Here is a 20,238-nt window from a genome sequence, read left to right as displayed (position 1 = left end):
TAGGCCAAATATATTAGTAATTGATTAGTTGATTATCTGATTTTAGGAATATATGCATGATACTATTGTAATTTTTAAATATCGTTTATAATAATACAAATTTACCTAATAATTGTATTTCAGGAATATATGGCTTACTCGAAGGTAAAAGAGGCTAGATATGTTATTAATTAGGGCAGTTTATGATATCCTAGAAGAGTGATTTAATGATTTAAATGAATGTAACTACTTATTATAAGCAATTCAGAAATCGGTGATTAATCTTGTCATATTTTTTTAAAAAAAATCATTAGGAAATCGGTGATTAAGATTGTCATTGATTATGAGATATTCATATTTTAGGTAAGTAATTCCTACAATCACTGTACGATTATATATAGATAATTTTTAGATCTCAACGTTAATTCAGAAGGAATCATGATACTATTCTTTTTTTTAAATATCTTTTATAATAATACAAATTTACCTAATAATTGTATTTCAGGAATATATGGGTTACTCGATGTTAAAATAGGCGAGATATCTTATTAATTGATGTAGTTTATGATATGATTTTGAGTGATTTAATCATCTAAATTAAGGTAACAACTTATTGTAATCAATTTTATAATCGGTGATTAAGATTGTCATTGATTATTAGATATTCATATTTTACAATCACTGTACGAATTGGGTCTTAGATTAATGGCAAATCATTTCCTTAAACAGCTTCATATTAACGTGAATACTAATTCATAAATATCTTTTACTTCACTTTATATAAATACACACTGAGCTCTTACTCCTAATTTTAATTCATATTTTTATGAAAACCCCTTTATTCCATCTTTCAATATAATATTTCCCTACACAAATGGCATCCCAAAATGATGCACCTGTTAAAAAAATAATTAATGTTTCTGATTTGGTTAAGGGAACAAAGTATATCACTATTGAAGTCCGGATAATACGGGTTTATGAGAAGCCAAACTTTATGAACAATCTGGAAGCTGAAGCATTGAATGATTTTGATGGATGTACATGTAAGTGATCTGTAATTATATTATATAGATAATTTTGTATTCGTTTCTTTTACTAATAGTCAATTATATTATATATGTGTTTATAGGGTACAAAAATACATGCCAGTATTCGAAGGAACCTAATTGTTGCTTTTTGGCCTAAGATTGAGGAAGGAGGATTTAGACATATTTCAAATTTTTTGCTACGTGATAATGCTGGATACGAGCTAACTACGCAACATAAATTCACCATATCAATGAATTATGGATCGTCTATAGTGGACTGCAATCCTTTGGATATCCCACTATATGGTTTTGAATTTGTTCCATTTGGTGATATTTTGGCCAAAAAAGGTTCTGATGTTTATCTCATTGGTATGTTTATTTGTTCTATAATCATTTCCTTTATTTCTATGTATTTTAGTTTATTTTGAAACGTACACTTAAGTTGTAAGTTTTTTTTAAACTACATATAGATATAATTGGGCAAGTGAGTGCGTATGGTGAACTAACCAAGACCGCTAAATCGAGGTGCATGACTATTGAGCTGATGGACACAAAGTATGTGTATATCAATTATTTATTGACCATCTTTTTTGGGACAATTTTTTAATTTTATTAAACTTTAATATAAAACTTATAAACTTTTTCATTCGTATTTCTAATTAGGAATGACAACCTAACATGTGTTCTATGGGGCACATATGCTGATGAGATGATAAATTACATAAATGCTGAGGGAGCTAATGGTGCAATTATAGTCATCTTACAGTTTGCAAAACGAATCATGTATAAAGGTAATTCGTACTTTTATTTAATCCACGCTTAGATTTGAATTTTCGTATTAAATATCTTTTAGCTTTTTAATTTTCGTATTAGATTTTATTTTCGTACTAAATATGTATTAAATATGTATTGAAGAATCAAGCAAAAAGTAAAATATAATGCACGACTTAATTTTTTTTTTCCGGATATTTTAAGAAAAGTGACTAAATTGTATATTTAACATAACTACTTCGTATATTTTATACGTATATTAGATTCGATTTTAGTTATTTAAATTTTTATTGTGTTATAGATATTAATTTGTCTATCTGTTTTTTATAATAGGTGGTGTTCGTGTTCAAAATTCTCGATATGCTTCAAGATTGTTCATTAACACACAATTATCTGAAATTATTGCTTTTAAAGATAGGTAAGTTATATTAATTTTCAATTTAATAGATGACATATCAGCCACATTTATATAATTAAACATTTATATAATTAAAGTTTTAACGATGATCAATGTTATATATCAATTCCCTACTTAACACTCATAAATACAACAAAATAAATTTCATACAAGAATAATCCTTTTTTTATCATGCAACTATGTATTAGAATATCATGTAATTATAGTTATCTAACAATAATATAATTTGAGATTCTGTAACTACATCTAATTATTTGTATAGAAACACATATTCATTAGCAGTCAATATAATTGTACTTAACCATGTAGGTGAACTATGAATATGAGTTTATTTTGTTCCACCTAATATATCAAATACAAATAATAATTATTACATTTAAAATTAACAACAAATTACATCGCTTTAAAATATTAATTACATATAGCATAAACTAATATTAGGTGGAATAAAATAGTTACCCATTCATAGTAACCAACATGGTTAAGTATTATTATTTAATTTATTATACCAATTAAATATACGTTATGGATCACATAGTAAGCATGTATTGATAGTATTAATATAAATGTAAATTATGTTGTGTCATATAAAGTTAAAGAAATTATACCTGCGTTTCATCACATATCACCAAATATGTAAGTTTTGGACTCTATGTTGTTGCATGATATCCTACAAATATATCTACATTATATATTAGCTATTAACTTTGTTTGTAAAATAAGAACATATGAAAGATTGAGTACATTATTAGATAAATAGGAAAATCATCTCTTGGAAAATGCATTATTAATAAAAAACTCATACAAATAGTAGGAACATACAAATGCATACACATTTAGCACGATTTGTCTAAGATTATGCTACATGATTGTTTTGCAGCATGTGTTGCAAAACTCAACAATATCTGGCCAACTAACTCAACTGACGAATGAGAGTGATGACTTTTTGAAGCAAGAATATGTAAAAGATATTTTGGACATTATGAACATGAAAAAGGTGAGAACTTTGTCATTTCATGCAACAATATATATTAACATCACAAGAAAAATGACTAATTATCCTTAGTACACTTTTTCATTTCTCAGCTTGTGTATGCGTATGCCTAGCCACAATAGAGGACATATATGTTGGGTATAGTTGGTATTACGATGGATGCAACAGATGTATGAGTGGAGTGATTAGGGAAGATGATGTCATCCGGTGTAGAAAGGAGAATGTAGTGTTACGTAGTACAACACCAAGATACTTATATTTTCTAATTTACTAATACAAAAAGAAAAATATACACTAATATTTAATGTTAAGTTTCAATAAATTACACATTTTTATAGTTTAATAGCTAATTTTCAAAAATTCTTATAGATTCAAGATAAAATTGATTGTTGCTGATAAATCTGGAGATGCTTCTTTTATGATGTTTGATAAAGAGGTGTCAAATTAGTTGGTATAACAGCAAAAGAAATGGTTGCCTCTCAAAATCAGGTTTGTTTCATACATATTAATTACAATTTTATAATACATGGTTTCTTATGTACATTTATAAATACTAACATCGAAGTACATGTAGATAGAAAACAATGAGTTTCCTGAAGAATTCAAAAGTCTATTGGGGAAAAGATTTTTGTTTAAGGTCACTGTGCCATATAATAATGGCGTTGATCAAAATTATTCCTACACTGTGAATTCTACGTCTGATGAACCTGAATTAATTAACAAGTGGATTGAACTGTATGTGAAGTTGGAGGTATTTGAATTGATACACACGATTTTACAATTTGTTTCATTATCTATTATTATGTAAACAATTAATTGGTAATTACTTATGTACACTTATTTTAAACAGAACTCTATTGTTGTGAAAAAAGAGAGTGAGGCAGAAAGTGTGCAAGAATGTGAAGAGAACAGGGTAATAATTAGCTATTTCAACTAATTTCTTCTACCCACATTTATCTAAATATCTATATGTATATATGTTTAGCATTTCTAACAACCATTATTTTTTCACCATATTCAATAGGATCTATCTCATTCGGAGGCAGACTCTTCTCTCTCCCACATCACACCGCAAAAGAGGGCAACATTACTTGATGAACATTCACCCTTAGGGATGCAGCTTTCAACTAACAAGAAACTCAAGTCTGTTGTGCCTCAAGAAGAAGAATGACAAATATGGAGTCCGGATAGTTCACCTACATTTAGGAACTACAAATAACGTCTATCTATAGACTATTAGCTGAACGTTTTTCTTAGGTTGCGTTTTATATTTCTAAACAATTTGCATTAATTTATTAAGGATTTGGTTATTCTCCTATACACTCATTTCAAAACTTTTGTGGTTAACACATGATTGTTTACGCAATATTTAATGATATATTTGATTACCATATAGGTTATCTTCACTATATAATGTTTAAGCAAATATTAAACATTACATAACATTTGTTAACCTAACTGTTATAAATTATACATAACCAATATATATATATATATATATATATATATGTATATATATGTATATGTACATATATATATATATATATATATATATATATATATATACATATATATATATATATACATATATATATATATTACTTATGATTGACGGCATTTAGTATTACATGTTATGTATATTATTATAAGGAATCCGAATATAAATAAATCAATTTATGCTTAAATAAATAGTTCGTCTTTATGATTATTTGGTATACATTATTAAAAAAAAAACATTTTGCGGCAATATAAACTATATGTATGTATTTTGATACTAATGTTTTATATTTTAAACATCTTCTCACAAATTTTTAACAATGAATATTTAATTAAGTTAATAGTAGACAACATATGTTATTAAAGGAAAAAAATATCAATTATTATAAAATAATGTCTATAACAGACGTTATTATTCCTAAATAAATAACTATACAAATTTAGGAAAGTTTTCTAAATGCAGATTAAATCAACTTAATTAAAAGGGCGTAATTACGGTTATTAGTATATGATCATGAACATTTTGTTTCCAAATGTGAGAGATATTGACAAGCTTAATACTAGGAAATTATTCTTTGATTTATTCGGAAATTATTCAAAACATTCCTATTATAATATATTCGTAATAACCGTTGCTCACATAATATTTTAAGGTACTTTAGATCACATGTGTTAGAATATGGTATTTATATATATGATAAGATATAAAACAACTAAGGAAACTTTAGCATATTAGACTCTATATAATACCTCCACTCAAATAAAAACGTACATATATTCTTCATGGTCATTTAGACAAATTAATCATACAGTATTCTTATCCTTCAAATTACATCACATTCTTATGCGTTAATATAAAATAATTAGAGAAATGAGTTCCTCTAATAATAAACGTGTAAAGAAACTTTCAGATTACGAAAAAGAAAACGAAATAGGTGGCAATACTCCAGTTGTTTGTAACAATTCAAATCAACTTCATGATGCAAAAGTTGCTATGCAAAGGAGGAAATCAATTTTGAACGATAAGCGAAGTAGAAGCCAACGGTTAAATCTTTCAACTGAAAGAACTCCTTTACTTGACATTTCTAATGGTAAGTTGATTTGCAATTATTTTTTTCAATATATAGTTCCTTACTTTAGACATAGTTGCGAAATGACATTAACTAAGTCATATTTATATTAAACATATTAATTCCAGGTAACAATAGAGATAATGATCTACATACAAAGACAACGTCTAATACAAACGATGATGACAAAGTTAGTAGGGGAAGGAGGAAGGGAAGCTTGATTGAAAATAAAAGGAAAACACAGGAATTGAGTGTACCCATTCTATTATCTCCTGAAATTGATATTCCTAATGGTATGTATTATTGGTTAGTATAACTGTATAGTATAATTTTAGGATTACTATGTTGGCATATATTTTGTGGATACATTTGTATTAAAAATATTTAATCTTATTATTATGTACACCAACAGATTCAATTTATATGTTTCATATGTTGTAATAGACTAATGGTTTTTGCCAAGTTGTTATATTTGTAGTGTATTTATTTTCTAATTATATCTTGCTTAGTGATGATAGTACGAATATTGCATCGCGTATTTAAGATAATGCAAACATAAATTGTTGAATTGTATTACTATTTCCCATATATATATTAACATTTCCTACTCCATCTAAAATTAAATCAAAACAATGATTCAAGAAGATATGAAACAATATAAACTACTTTCTTACATTTTTTCTATTCATATTTGTGGAAATTTTATGGAATAATAAATCATTGACTAAACAAATAAAGTTATTCATCATGAAATGTCCTTACTATAACATACATATAATAAGCTAATTGAGTATATATCTTTAATTTATCATGTATATAAATTATATAATTATTAATAATTATAAAGAGGAAAAGAGAAGACTACCTTTTTCATCTTAATATCATGATACATTTTCTCACAATATTTCTTCAATGGCCACCATCCTTTGCATCCAAAGCAAAACCTCGAAAAAAACAAACATAGCTTATGTATTTAACCATATACGAAAACAACTATAATTATGATTAAGGAACATAAAAACCGGCATGTATTCCCAATTCCATCTTTACAATAAACTTATATGTAGTCTATTATAATTATACACAAATTATATATATATATATATATATATATATATATATAGTTATGATTAGCTGTTTTGAAGAATGAAACAATGACTTTTAATCACAACACACGTTTTTAAGCAACATCAATCCTTACCATGCATGCAATGTAATTATAAAATTTACATCTTACTCCCTCCGTTTCCTAAAGATCTTCCCTCTTTCCGTTTAAGGGTGTTTCCAAAAGATCTTCCCTCTTTTGCTTTATTCCTTATTTGGCAAAACAAATTTCCCTATTTACCCTCTCATGTTATTATCATATGGTCCACCATTACATTATTAATTCAATTTTACTCCCTTTCTCTCTCCTACTTTAACCCCTTTTTATTTGTTTATTTATCTTAACCCATTTCTCTCTCCTACTTTACTCACACCATGCCCCACACAACTTGATTTTCCTTGGTATCTGTAGGAACAGTAAGTGGGAAGATCTTTAGGGTTGGAGGGAGTACATCTGAATTATGATAGTTATCTTTTTATTTTTAAAAGAATATGTATATATAATATATATATATATATATATTTTAATATTAATATATATATACAGATATTACATAGAATTATAAATTATTTTCCAGATTTTTCGTTACATTCATGTGAGAAATGTAGATATCCATATAAATTTCATACAATATTTTTTTTAAAGGATATATGATTATTTATTAATCTATTAAATCATATATATTATCAACTACATTTACAAAATAAGAACGTAATATACAATAGAAAAAAATAAATATTCAGATAATAGGATATGCAATTAATTTTTTTTGGTGACATGCATGCGAGAAATAAACATATTTTGAAGATTATATTTAACAAAAAAGCAATTAATGGCATACTCTAAATTTTTTATTCTACTGTTTTTTAAAAGGGCAAATTTTAGATGATATATTCATGAAATAATATATGAACTAATTTGTAAAAATTCAAAATTTAATCGGTATTATAATATTTACAGTTATGATTTATATTTCATATTTTTTATGACATGCATGCGAGAAATATAAAGATTGATACAAATTAAATAGGATTGTTTTTTTTACGGATATTCGATTCGTTTTTTAATGTATTAAACCATAAAGATTATGAACAAACTATATAAAATCATAACATAAAATAAACAGATTCATACATATTACTAAACATAAAATTATGAACTAAATTAAATTGAGGATATACATGCACTTTTTATCATACTGTTCTTTATAAAGTGTTAATTTTGGATTGATAAATTAATGATATATTCATGAAATAATATATGAACTAATTAAAAAAAAAGCAAAAATTTTATTATGATATAAAGTTTACAGTTATAATTTATATTTCATAATTTTTGTCACATGCATGCGAATAATGTATAAATTCATAAATATTTAATACGATCATTTTTTTAAAGGTTATAGGATTTTTATAAAATGTATTTAACCATAAAAAATATCAACAAAATATATAAACTCAGAACATATAGTACACGAAAAACACAAATTAGATATTCAGATACTAAGAAATTCAACTAATTTTTTGTTTCTTCACATGCATGCGGAAAAAATATACAAATTCATACAAAATAAATACGAAACAAAAACAAATTGAGGATATAGATGCATGTTTTTAATGTACTGTTTTTAAGAAGCGAAATTTTAGATCTACAATATCATATATTCATGAACTAATATAATTATTAATTATAAAAAAACAAAATTAAATCTATAAAACCACTACCCCTGTGAGTAGTTGAAATCCTTGAAATACTTCGTTTCTCCACTTCTTCTTCAATGGCAATCAACATAAAATCCGTTGTGCATGCGAAAATCACTTCCGAAAATTAAATTTCCCAATTTCTAAATCCCCTTTTCTGATATTAAATCAGAAACCTTATTAATAACCACTGTTTTTCTCACATTTCTGCTGTTTTTTTTGTTAATCTAATTTGTTTTTGTTGCATAAATGTCTTTGAAAGAAATCTGGAAAGTATTGAAGAAAAGGAAAGTTGCCATTTTGAAGATAAGAATATAAGATGATGTTGATGAATGCTCGAGAGAGTTCGAGAGAGAGAGAGAGAGAGAGAGAGAAGATGAACGGCGAGAAATAAGAGGAATGGCAACTTCTTCTTCAGGTTTTGGTTATAAGGGTTTTATATATTTAGGTTTTTAATGTTTAGGTTAGGTAGTATTAGGTAGTATGTAAAGAGTATCATAGTAAAGGTTATGTTTAGATTGAAATGTATAATGGGCTTTGAAACAAGTTATATATATAATTGTGTATTTATATTGGGATTGGAAATCTTATTTTTATGTAAACTTGGATTTACCAATTTTATATTTTGCATATTGACGCATTTTTTTACATGTTTATGCATATTATTATAGGCCAATTTAAATAAATCAATTATGCCTCAATAAATAATTCGTTCGTCGCAACTATTTATAATATTCGAATATGTTATAAAAAAAATTAATAGTTACGTGATATACTTATATGTAGGTTAACATATGTTTAGTATTTAAGGTTTAGGTTAGGTAGTATTAGGTAGTATATAAAGAGTATCATATTAAGGTTATGTTTAGTAGATGGAATGTATAATTGGCTTTAAAACAAGTTATATATATAATTTATGTATCTATATTGGCTTGGAAATCATACTATGATTTACACATTTTTTGAGAATATAGAAATGTCATGTCCTTCTATTAAGCATTATAATTTTATTTCATTCATAAGTGTTATTTTATGTAAACTAATAAATATGTTATTATCATCCATTCAATATTGTTTCATACATATTTAAAAAATTGTTAATTCATGCTAAATTTATATTATTGTATTTGCAAATCAACAATATAAATTATTTAATGTTTATTTATTGAGCAAACGTGAAAGTTCAAATATCGCTTTTAGTATACTACACTTTAATTCTTAGATGAACCAGTTACCTATTTTAATTTGCTTATTTTATCTTTGACAAGAAAACTTACTATAACATAAGTAGAATTAAAAGATTAATTTCATTGAATGTACATATGAATTCAAAACGATCAATATATCTACCAATTATGCTATTAACGTGGAAAATATTTCTTATTTTAGTTACCACTCCTTCACTCAATCAATTGTTATCAAAAGAAGCTCAACAAAAATATGCAAGACAAAAGAGGAAGTTCATTATGTTAGAAAAGCGTGCAAGATTTACGCGTTCCTCTGCTCCTATACGACCACGAAATAATATCACCACGCCAATCAACTTACCTCTTAACGGATCTTCATCAGGTATAAATCGCAATTAGATTAAGTAATTAACACATATCATCAACATTTTGGACAATAATTAGTTATCCTTTTGTTTTTATATATGCAACTAACATGTTATTTCTTGCAATTATAAGCGGTTTCTCAAGTAATGGATTATCTCCTTTATCGTCGACAATTATAAACTTCTCTACTAATTCGTACGTAACTCCGATTCCTAATGGTGAGTGTATATAGTGTATTTTACTTTGAAAACGTATTACTTGCAAGATAGTAATGTAACATTACTCTTAATGCAGTTTTTCACAAGTGACCATCTTCAAGTTCACAAGATTTATTGTCATGTGGACACTACAACTCAATCGCCATTAAGTGCTATAACAGATATTAGTATCGGTTAGTTTATAATAAATTATTCCCTTATTGATTGTTAATTTGTCTAATAACGTTACTGTATAAACAATCTATAATATTTTGAAAAATTATGTGCTTCAGATAAAGAACATGCATCAAAGATAGCAAGGCATCAACGAAAACTTATAATTGAAGAGAAACGAAGTTCTGGTAATAAATTTCTATTAGAAATATTACATGTTTATACTATTTCAGTTTTGGCATAGTATGATCATAAATATATAATACGTTGTGACCAACTAACATCACCTATTGTCGCTGAAATAGCGTCTACGCCATGTCCACTGTCAACGGAAGTTATACAACCTATGAGATTATGCAGTTCATTTAGATCAAAGACACGTGTTATCCGAAGTAGGCAAGTCCTTGAATCAGTTTCAAAGAGAATTATTCCAGGTATGTTATAGTAAATATTAATTAAATAATACAGCACCATAAATCGTATGTAGATAAATTATACAATTATTAAACTTCTTTGTTTATGCATTAAAAATAAATAGTTTGTCTATAGATGACAATGATGGTGAAGGAAATGATATGCATGTTGACAATTATTCAAATTCTAATGCGCGAGCAGAAATAATTGGTCCAGGTATAAGTCGTGCAGTAAGGCATATAATAGTTTGGTATATTCTTTGTTATATCGTTCTTTTTTTTAACTCATTTTTCAAACGGTTTTTTCACTATATACCCCTGACAAATTTTTTTTTGCACCGTATACCCTCGCAAGTTTCCAAATTCACCATATACCCCTCACCTTTCAAAAAATACATCAACATGCCCTAATGACTAACGGCGTTAGTCTTCCGTTACTCATTAGGCCCTAATCCTCCCTTAATCCTAATTAACTAACCTAAATCAAACCCTAATTCTAACCCTAACCCTAATCTAATACACTAACTTGGGCCCTATCCCTAACCACTAACTTGGGCCCTTACCCTAACCACTAATTTGGGCCCTAACCCTAACCACCCCTTACCCCACTGCACCACCACCCCATCACCACCACCACCCGTCACCACCACCACCCGTCACCACCACCACTTGTCTCCCCCCGCTGACCCCCCTCCCCTTCCCCCATCACGACCACCACCCTTCCCCTTAACCCGCTGACCCCCCTCCCCTTCCCCTGTCACGACCACCACCCTTCCCCTTAACCCGCTGACCCCCTCCCCCTCCCCTTCCCTCATCACCACCACCCTTCCCCTTCCCCCGCTGCCCGCCCTCCCCTGCGCCTGCTGCGCGAACCCCTCCCCTTCCCTCACCACCACCACCCTTCCCCTACCCCCGCTGACCCCCTCCCCTCTCCTTCCCTCACCACCACCACCCTTCCCCTTCCCCCGCTGACCGCCCTCCCCTGCGCCTGCTGCGCGAACCCCTCCCCTTCCCCTGCTGTGCAAACCCCCCTCCCCGCCCCTTCCACTACTGCACGAACCCCCTCCCCTACTGCTAATCGAACCCCCCTCCCCTCCCCTTCCCCTGTTGCGCGAACCCCCTCCCCGCCCCTTCCACTATCGCGAACCCCCTTCCCGCTACAGTAACCCAGATGCGCGAAAATCGAACCCCTCTTCATGCGTTTTTTTGTTCTTCTCCGGCGAGTTTACAAGGGAGGGGAATTTCAGTCGGGAGATGCGATGGGGTGGGGGAGGGGCTGCAGGGGAGTGAGGAGGGAGGCTTCAGGGGTGGTGGGGGGTGGGGGAGGGGCTGCGCGAGAATGGGGATGGGGTGGGCTTCGAAGGTGGTGGGGATAGGGTGGGCTTCGGGGTGGTGGGGTAATGGGGGAGTGGGTGGGCTGCTGGGGAGTGGGTGGGGTAAGGGGTGGAGGGGTGGTTAGGGTTAGGGTATTAGATTAGGGATTAGGGTTAGGGTTTGGCATAGGTTTAGGGTAGTTAATTAGGGTTAGAGGGGGGATTACAGGTTAATGACTAACGGCGTTAGCCTTCCGTTAGTCAAAAGGGTAAGTTGATGTATTTTTCGAAAGGTGAGGGGTATATGGTGAATTTCAAAAGTTGAAAGGGTATACGGTGCAAAAAAAATTTGTCAGGGGTATATGGTGAAAAAACCGTTTTTTAAATAAGAAGACATGTAAATCCTATAACGCATACGTATCATATATCCTTTTTGTAGAGGCATGTAATGGTGGTGACATTGCAGTCAATGGTGCGTTATTAGACTTACATATTATACTATCATGTTAACAAGTTCATATAAAACACTAATTAAAGTTTTAAGTTTTTTCTTTATTGTAGAAGGTTATTCAGATTTGGGAGATCCCACCTGTGTTTGCGAGTTCTGTGGAGCACAAATGTGGTTTGGTGAACGAGTAAACAAACGGAATAAGAATGGACGACCAAAGTTTGGGATGTGTTGCATGCAAGGAAAAGTGCAATTACCTTTACTTAAGCGTCCACCCCAACTTTTGGAAGATCTATTGAAGAAGAGACATAGTAGAAGTGCGCACTTCCTTGATAATATTAGGGGGTATAACATGATGTATTTGTTCACTTCTATGGGAGGTAGAATAATTGCACCAACTACCCATGGTCGTGGTCCATATACATACAAGATTGGAGGTCAAAATCATCACCTGATAGGCAGTTTGTTGTCGAACGATGGAGCACGTCCTAAATTCTCTCAACTATACATTATGACACTGAAGAAGAGGTTCACAATAGGATGAATGCGGCAAGGTATCGTGCTATTTTACTGCAAATATTTGAACATGTCATTTGTATTAAATGTAATATATACATCCTCATTCATAATAAAGCAATGCTAATGTTTGAACGTACTATATTGCGTCAGTTCTAAAGACCCTAATAAATTTGAAGATCGTGTCGTTGCACAATTGAAGGATATGATTGATCAGCATAACCCATTGGCCAAGAGTTTTAGAATGGCTAGAGATCGTTTCGAATAAACAACGGCGAAGACTTAAAACTTAGGCTAATTGGAAGAAGGGATTCTGATGGAAGGACTTATAACCTTCCAACAACATCTGAAGTGGCCGCGCTTATAGTCAGAGACATTGATACAGCAGATAAGAGGGATATAGTAGTCCAAAGGAAAAATGGAAGATTAAGGCAGATATCTGAGCTTCACCCATCGTATTTACCGTTACAATATCCACTGATTTTCCCATATGGGGAAGATGGATATCGAGTAGATGTTATGCATAGAGACAAGACCGCATCAAGTAGTTCTACGAATAAAAGAGAACGACTTACTATGGGAGTGGTTTGCATACAAATGCAAGATCGTGAACAAGAAGCCGATACTTTGTTATTATGTAGTTGGTTGTATCAACAATTTTTGGTTGATGGTTACACTATGATTGAGGCAGAGAGGCTCTCCTTTCTAAAGAATAACCAACAAATTTTAAGATCAGATAATGTGAAGAATTTAAGAGGGGCTGTGGAAAGAGTGATACAGAGGGATCTTCCAATGGCAGTCGCGTTGTTATACCAGCGTCATTCACAGGTGGACATAGTTACATGAGAGAGAACTATCAGGATGCAATGGCCATTTGTAGATGGTATGGTTATCCAGATTTGTTTATAACCTTTACGTGTAATGCTAAATGGCCAGAAATAAGCTAATTCGTTCAAAAAAGGGGACTTAGACCCGAGGACAGACCGGATATCATCTGTCGAGTCTTTAAAATGAAGCTCGACCAATTGGTTAAAGACTTAAAGGAGAATGAGATATTTGGCCGAGTTAAAGCTGGTACGTATAAATCAAATCCGGTATAATGATGTTGATTTCTACAGCTTTTTCTCATCGTTAATATATATTCTTATTGAATTAATTGAATTTCATACTACTTTACAAAACATTTTACACAGTCAAGATTAGTTGGTCTACTTATAAGGTTGTTGAAATAATGATGCATACATATCTTCTTTTTTCTCCAGTTGTTTATACAGTTGAGTTTCAAAAGCGTGGCCTTCCGCATGCTCATATACTTCTTTTCCTGCACCCTGTTGACAAATATCCACAGGCAAGTGATATTGACAAGATTACTGAGTTACCAGATCCAATTGAGGATCCGTATTTGTATGAGACTGTTACAGAAATGATGCTACATGGTCCATGTGGTCCCTCCAACACTAATGCACCTTGCATGGATCAAAATAAGTGCACATAGCATTTTCCTCAAAGATTTATTGACGAAACAAAGGTTGATGAGGAATGATATCCAGTTTATAGAAGAAGAGATAACGGAACCTCGGTTGAGAAGAACGGAGTGCATCTTGATAATAGGTTTGTTGTTCCTTATAATCCATAACTGCTTCGTAAATATCGTGCCCATATAAACGTTGAATGGTGCAATCAATCCAGATCGATAAAGTATTTGTTCAAGTACATAAATAAGGGTTACGATAGAGTAACTGCTGCTGCTTATCAAAACAGAAATAGCAGCGATGATCCACAAAAGATTGATGAGATTAAAATGTATTACGACTGCCGTTACATATCTGCTTGTAAGGCAGTGTGGAGGATATATGGATTTCCTATTCACCATCAACCCCTGCTGTTGAGAGATTGAGTTTCCATCTACCTGGGGAGCAAACGGTCGTCTACACTGACCAGATGGACGTGGAGATGTACTTGAGAGACCTAATGTTGATAAAACAAAGTTTTTATCGTGGATGGAATGCAACCAAAAGTATGAAGAAGCAAGACAGTTGACGTATGTAGAGTTCCCCACGAAATTTGTTTGGAAACAACCTACGCGAGAATGGGCACCTAGGTCGAAAGGGTTCTCACTTGGCAGGGTATACCATGTCGCTCCAGGTTCTGGTGAGAAATACTATCTAAGAACTCTCCTTAATTTTGTAAAAGGTCCGACGTGCTACGAGGATATAAGAACGTTGATGGTTTAGTGTATCCAACTTCAAAGAAGCTTGCTACGCAAGGGGGCTGCTTGATGACGACAAGGAATACATAGACGCCATAACAGAGGCAAGCTTTAGAGAAACGGGGCATTATCTGCGGAATCTGTTTTGCATGTTACTTATGTCTGGTAGCTTATCTAAACCAGAAGACATATGGGAAAAGACATGGCACCTACTATCTGATGACATTCTATATAAACAACGTCGTATTCATAAAAACAAAGGTACAGGCTACAGTACTGTGCGTACTTACTGTTTTTATCGCTTACTTGCATGTTTAATAATTGTGCAACGAAAAAAGGATCACGATGACATAAATGAAGGCAACTAATATTAAATCTTCTCTATCGCGTTGCAGATTTAACTCTAACTGATGAAAAAACTCAAGCGTTTGCACTGGCAGATATTGAAGCTAAACTGCAAAGTAATGGCAGTAGTATTCGAAAATTCAGTGAGATGCCTTTTCCAGATGAATTAGTCGTGTTTGAAGGTCAAAATAAGCTAATAGCAGATGAGCTTTCATATGACATACCCTCATTAATTCAGGAATATGACAAACTGTTTCCATGTCTAACCGAATAACAACTAATGGTTTTCAACGAAATAATGCACTCTGTTAATGGCCAATCAGGAGGTGTGTTTTTTGTATACGGATATGGAGGCACGGGTAAAACATACATTTGGAGGACATTGTGTGCTGCAATTAGGAAGATGTGAAATTGTTTTGCCAGTAGCATCAAGTGGAATTGCGTCCCTACTTCTTCCAAAAGGTCGAACCTCCCATTCAAGGTTCGGGCTTCCACTCAATGTTTGTGAAAACTCTACGTGTGTAGCTATTAAGCCTGGTTCTGACTTAGCTGCATTGCTCATGAGAACAAAGCTAATTATCTGGGATGAAGCACCAATGATGTACAAATATTGCTTTGAAGCACTTGATAGCAGTTTAAAGGACATTATGCAAGCTGTTGATCGAGATAATTTGCATCGACCATTTGGTGAAGCATATGCATTTGACCTGATCTCGAAATTAATCATAAGTTTGTTTAATTTCTGGGTTTGGTTAATGTTGAGGATTATTAAGGTTTTTAAGGGCTTAATTTGCTCTAATCAAGGTGGTAATAAGCTTAACTAGCTCGGTTTTCCCTAAACTCTTCTTAAGCATCTTAATTAGGCTAATCTTTTGCTAATCTCCTTTTAAGCAAGGTTAATTAGTACTAATGATATCCTAATCATCATTAAGTATTGTTAATCAAGTTTTAGTTGGTGATTAATTAGCTTAATTAGGTTAATTAGTTAAGTTAATCATGTTTCACTAGGGAAAAAAAAGGAAGGGCTGCGTTGGAAGGGCTGCACTTCCTTCATTACGCAACCCTTCTAGACAGTAGGGCTGCGCTTTTAAATAAAACGCATCCCTTTTTTACAGTAGGGTTGCGTTTTTATAGAAAAGCGCAGCCCTTCTTTGTGAAGGGTTGTGCTTGTCTAAAAAACGCAGCCCTACTATAAAGAGAAGGGCTGCATTTTTTAGACAAGCGCAGCCCTTCCTAAAGGAAGGGTTGCGCTTTTCCAAAAAAAATGCAGCCTTACTTGGGCTTTTTTTTTAAAAAAATTTAATTTAAAAAGAAATTACAAGATTTTAGGTTAGTCTCCTCCCTCCTCATTTCACGCCTCCCTCCTCATTTCATTTCACGCCTTTCCTCTCTCTTCTCTCTTCTCTCTCTCCTTTCTCCTCTCTCCTCTCTCTCCTTTCATCTTCTTCCGTCGGTCCCAGTTCTCCTTAATTTGTCCTCTCAATCAATCAGTCATGCAACTTCATCATCGAATTCGATTCTATGGAGGTCATTGAGAAACCCACCTCTTCACAATAAATTCACCTCTTCACAATAAACCTCTGGAATTGTTGACTGGCAGATGTGCTGGTGAAGTGGTTTCTGGTGAAGAAGGCGGAGGTGTTGATTTGACAGACTGGGTTCGGTTGCGAGTTGCTGAAGGACGGGAAATCCTACTATAGCTAAGGGTTCAAAGGAGGTCCTTGCAATAGCTTTACGATGTATACGATGTATACGCTCATCCATTTAGGTTTTTCGTGTTTTAGTTTTTGGAATTTTGATTGTTAAATCTTCCTAAAATAGGATATGTTACTAGGTAGCCTCACTTTTGAGGGTTGGTTTTTTTTTTTTCTGTAGGCAGTGAGTTTTGTTTTTCTTGAATGATGATGATTGTGTAAATGGGTCATCGTTCAATGTTTGCATTTTGATCAACCAGATTTAGAGCAATTAAGAAAGCATTGAACTAGATTTAGTTTTTGTTTTTTTTTCATTTTCGTTTTTATGTATTTTAGTTTTAGTTTTTGTTCTTTTTTTCATTTTCGTTCTTCTGTATTTTAGTTCTAGTTTTTGTTCCTTTTTTTTCATTTTCGTTCTTCTGTATTTTAGTTTTAGTTTTTGTTCTTTTTTTTTTCATTTACGTTCTGCAATTATATGATAACATTTTTTGATTTTCTGTTTTAGTTTTCCTTATTCCCCGTTTGGATTTGGATGGTTTACTTAAAGGTTTAATGTAAATGTTAAAATTTAGAAAATGTGACATTAATATATGAGTAAAAAAATGTCAAAAAATTTTTTATTTTTTTTTTGGTAGGAAGGTCTGCGCTTTTTAGGTAAAAGCACAGCCCTTCATAGCTAGAAGGGCTGCGCTTTTTAGAAGGGCTGCGCTTTTCTAGCGCAGCCCTACTTAAAATGTGAAGGGCTGCTATTGAAAGGGCTGTTGTCAAAAAGCGCAGCCCTACATGCCTTTTTCAGTGCAACCCTTCTTCATTTTTCCACTAGTGTTTAGAGCTAATCTAGCTTAAGCTCCTTGTAATCCGATTTTGATTAAGCTTAGGGAGATGTATTTTGCTGCAATTCCAAGCCACCTCCAGCTTATTGATGATCTTAGGGAAGTGTAGAAGAGCCATGTGAACTTCACATGGGCAAAGAAGCACCAACAAATGAGAGAAGAGAGCTTCATTGCAAAGAACTCTAAGCTGCCAGCATCTCACGTCCAGCAGCCCATCCTTTCTTCTGTTTTGGGCAAGGCTTTTTACTTCTCCAATTGGCTTGAGCTTTTGAGGATATTTACTTTAAGATATGTATTTTAATATCCAATTGGTAGTTCTTCTGTTTTCACTCGTCCAATAGGGTAGCTTAGCTAATCATTAGAAGTGTGCTGTAACAGTTTTAGTTTTTGTTTCTCTTATTTTATTGTCCTAGTTGGCATAGCAAATGGCGTCCAAATGACCTGAATTTTGGACATGTTGTAGCCATATAAGTTTAATTTGTAATCCTTTTGTAATTAGATCAATTGAATGAAAAGTGAAACTTTTATGCCCAAAATACTAAGCTGTGTGCTAAGTGTTTCTCTCGGTCAGTTTTGACCATTTATCAAACCTTTGCTAATTCCTTCATCGAAACGTTGATTTGGTGATTGAATCACAAAGTAGACTCAAACTAGAAGCTCATTGTTATAGTTTGGTCTTGATTGGTGGTAATTTGGTTAGTGGAAAGTGGTGGTTGTTCGACTAGTTCGAACCGGTTTGATACATGATCTTTATCTTTGTTCTTTCTTAACTTGAATGCTCTTGGTGTCTAAATCTTTATGCATCATTTGGAGGTAAAGTGTTGTCTTTGGTGGTGATTTAAGACAGATTATGCCTGTTATACCCAAGGGTACAATGCTAGATATAGTATTTGCGACCTTAAACTCTTCGTTTCTATGGGATTCATGTAAGGTTTTGAGGCTGACACGCAATATGAGACTTCAATCATGTTCTTCTTCGTCTACCGCTAATGAAATAAGGGACTTCTCAGAATGGATACCGAGCGTTGGTGATGGCAGAGCTGGAGGGCCCAATGATGGAGAAGTCGATATTGAAATCACTGAAGATATTCTTATAGACGGTGGAGATGACCCCATATCATCGATTGTCGACAGCACATACCCTTCACTCACTGATCACCTTTGGGAAGCCAAATACTTTCAAGAAAGAGCAATTCTAGCTCCAACTAATGAAATAGTTGAGAAGGTAAATGATCATGTGTTGTCCACAACTCCAGGTGATGAGAAAATTTACTTGAGTTGTGATGCAATTAGTAAAGATGAAGGGAAGTTAGGGGCTCATGATATATATTATACTGAATTCTTAAACACAATAAAGTGCTCGGGCCTACCAAATCATAGTATTAAGTTAAAATTTGGTGCGCCTATCATGTTGCTTCGTAATATTGATCAAACATCTGGATTGTGTAATGGCACGAGGCTGGTAGTCAAGCATTTAGGCAATCGAGTGATTGAAGCTACTGTCATTTCAGGGAGCAATGTTGGTGACAAGGTATTCATCCCACGAATGACACTAACACAGTTTGACTCAACAAAATTTCCTATCAGATTTCAAATACGGCAATTTCCTTTGACTGTGTGTTTTGCCATGACAATAAATAAAAGTCAAAGACAATCATTGTCGCACGTCGGGTTGTATTTACCAAGGCCTGTTTTCAGTCATGGTCAGCTATATGTCGCTATTTCCCAAGTCACGAGCAAAAAAGGACTTAAAATTCTTATTTGTGATAAGAGAATAATGTGTCCAAAACAACCACAAATGTTGTTTATAAGGAAGTGTTCCAAAATGTATAACTTCATACACATTTTTGTAATGTTGTTAATATAACTTTTACTTATTCTTTCATTACAAAATTTGTTGTCTGCTATTGATTTCATTGAAAATTTTGTCTTATTCAGCAAATCACTTCCCGTGCATTTTTGCACGGGTCCCAAAACTAGT

At 32.6% G+C, this 20,238-nt stretch overlaps 1 pseudogene; it reads left to right on the top strand.

Moving 5' to 3' along the window:
* The first annotated feature begins 14,186 nt into the window (after positions 1-14,186).
* Positions 14,187-20,075, top strand: LOC130590462 (uncharacterized; annotated as a pseudogene).
* Positions 20,076-20,238: the final 163 nt, after the last annotated feature.

This window comes from Beta vulgaris, chromosome 2, assembly GCF_026745355.1.
Source record: "Beta vulgaris subsp. vulgaris cultivar EL10 chromosome 2, EL10.2, whole genome shotgun sequence".
Lineage (NCBI taxonomy): Eukaryota > Viridiplantae > Streptophyta > Magnoliopsida > Caryophyllales > Amaranthaceae > Beta > Beta vulgaris.
The sequence above is the reverse complement of the archived record's forward strand: the minus strand, read 5'-3'. Positions and strand labels throughout refer to the sequence as shown.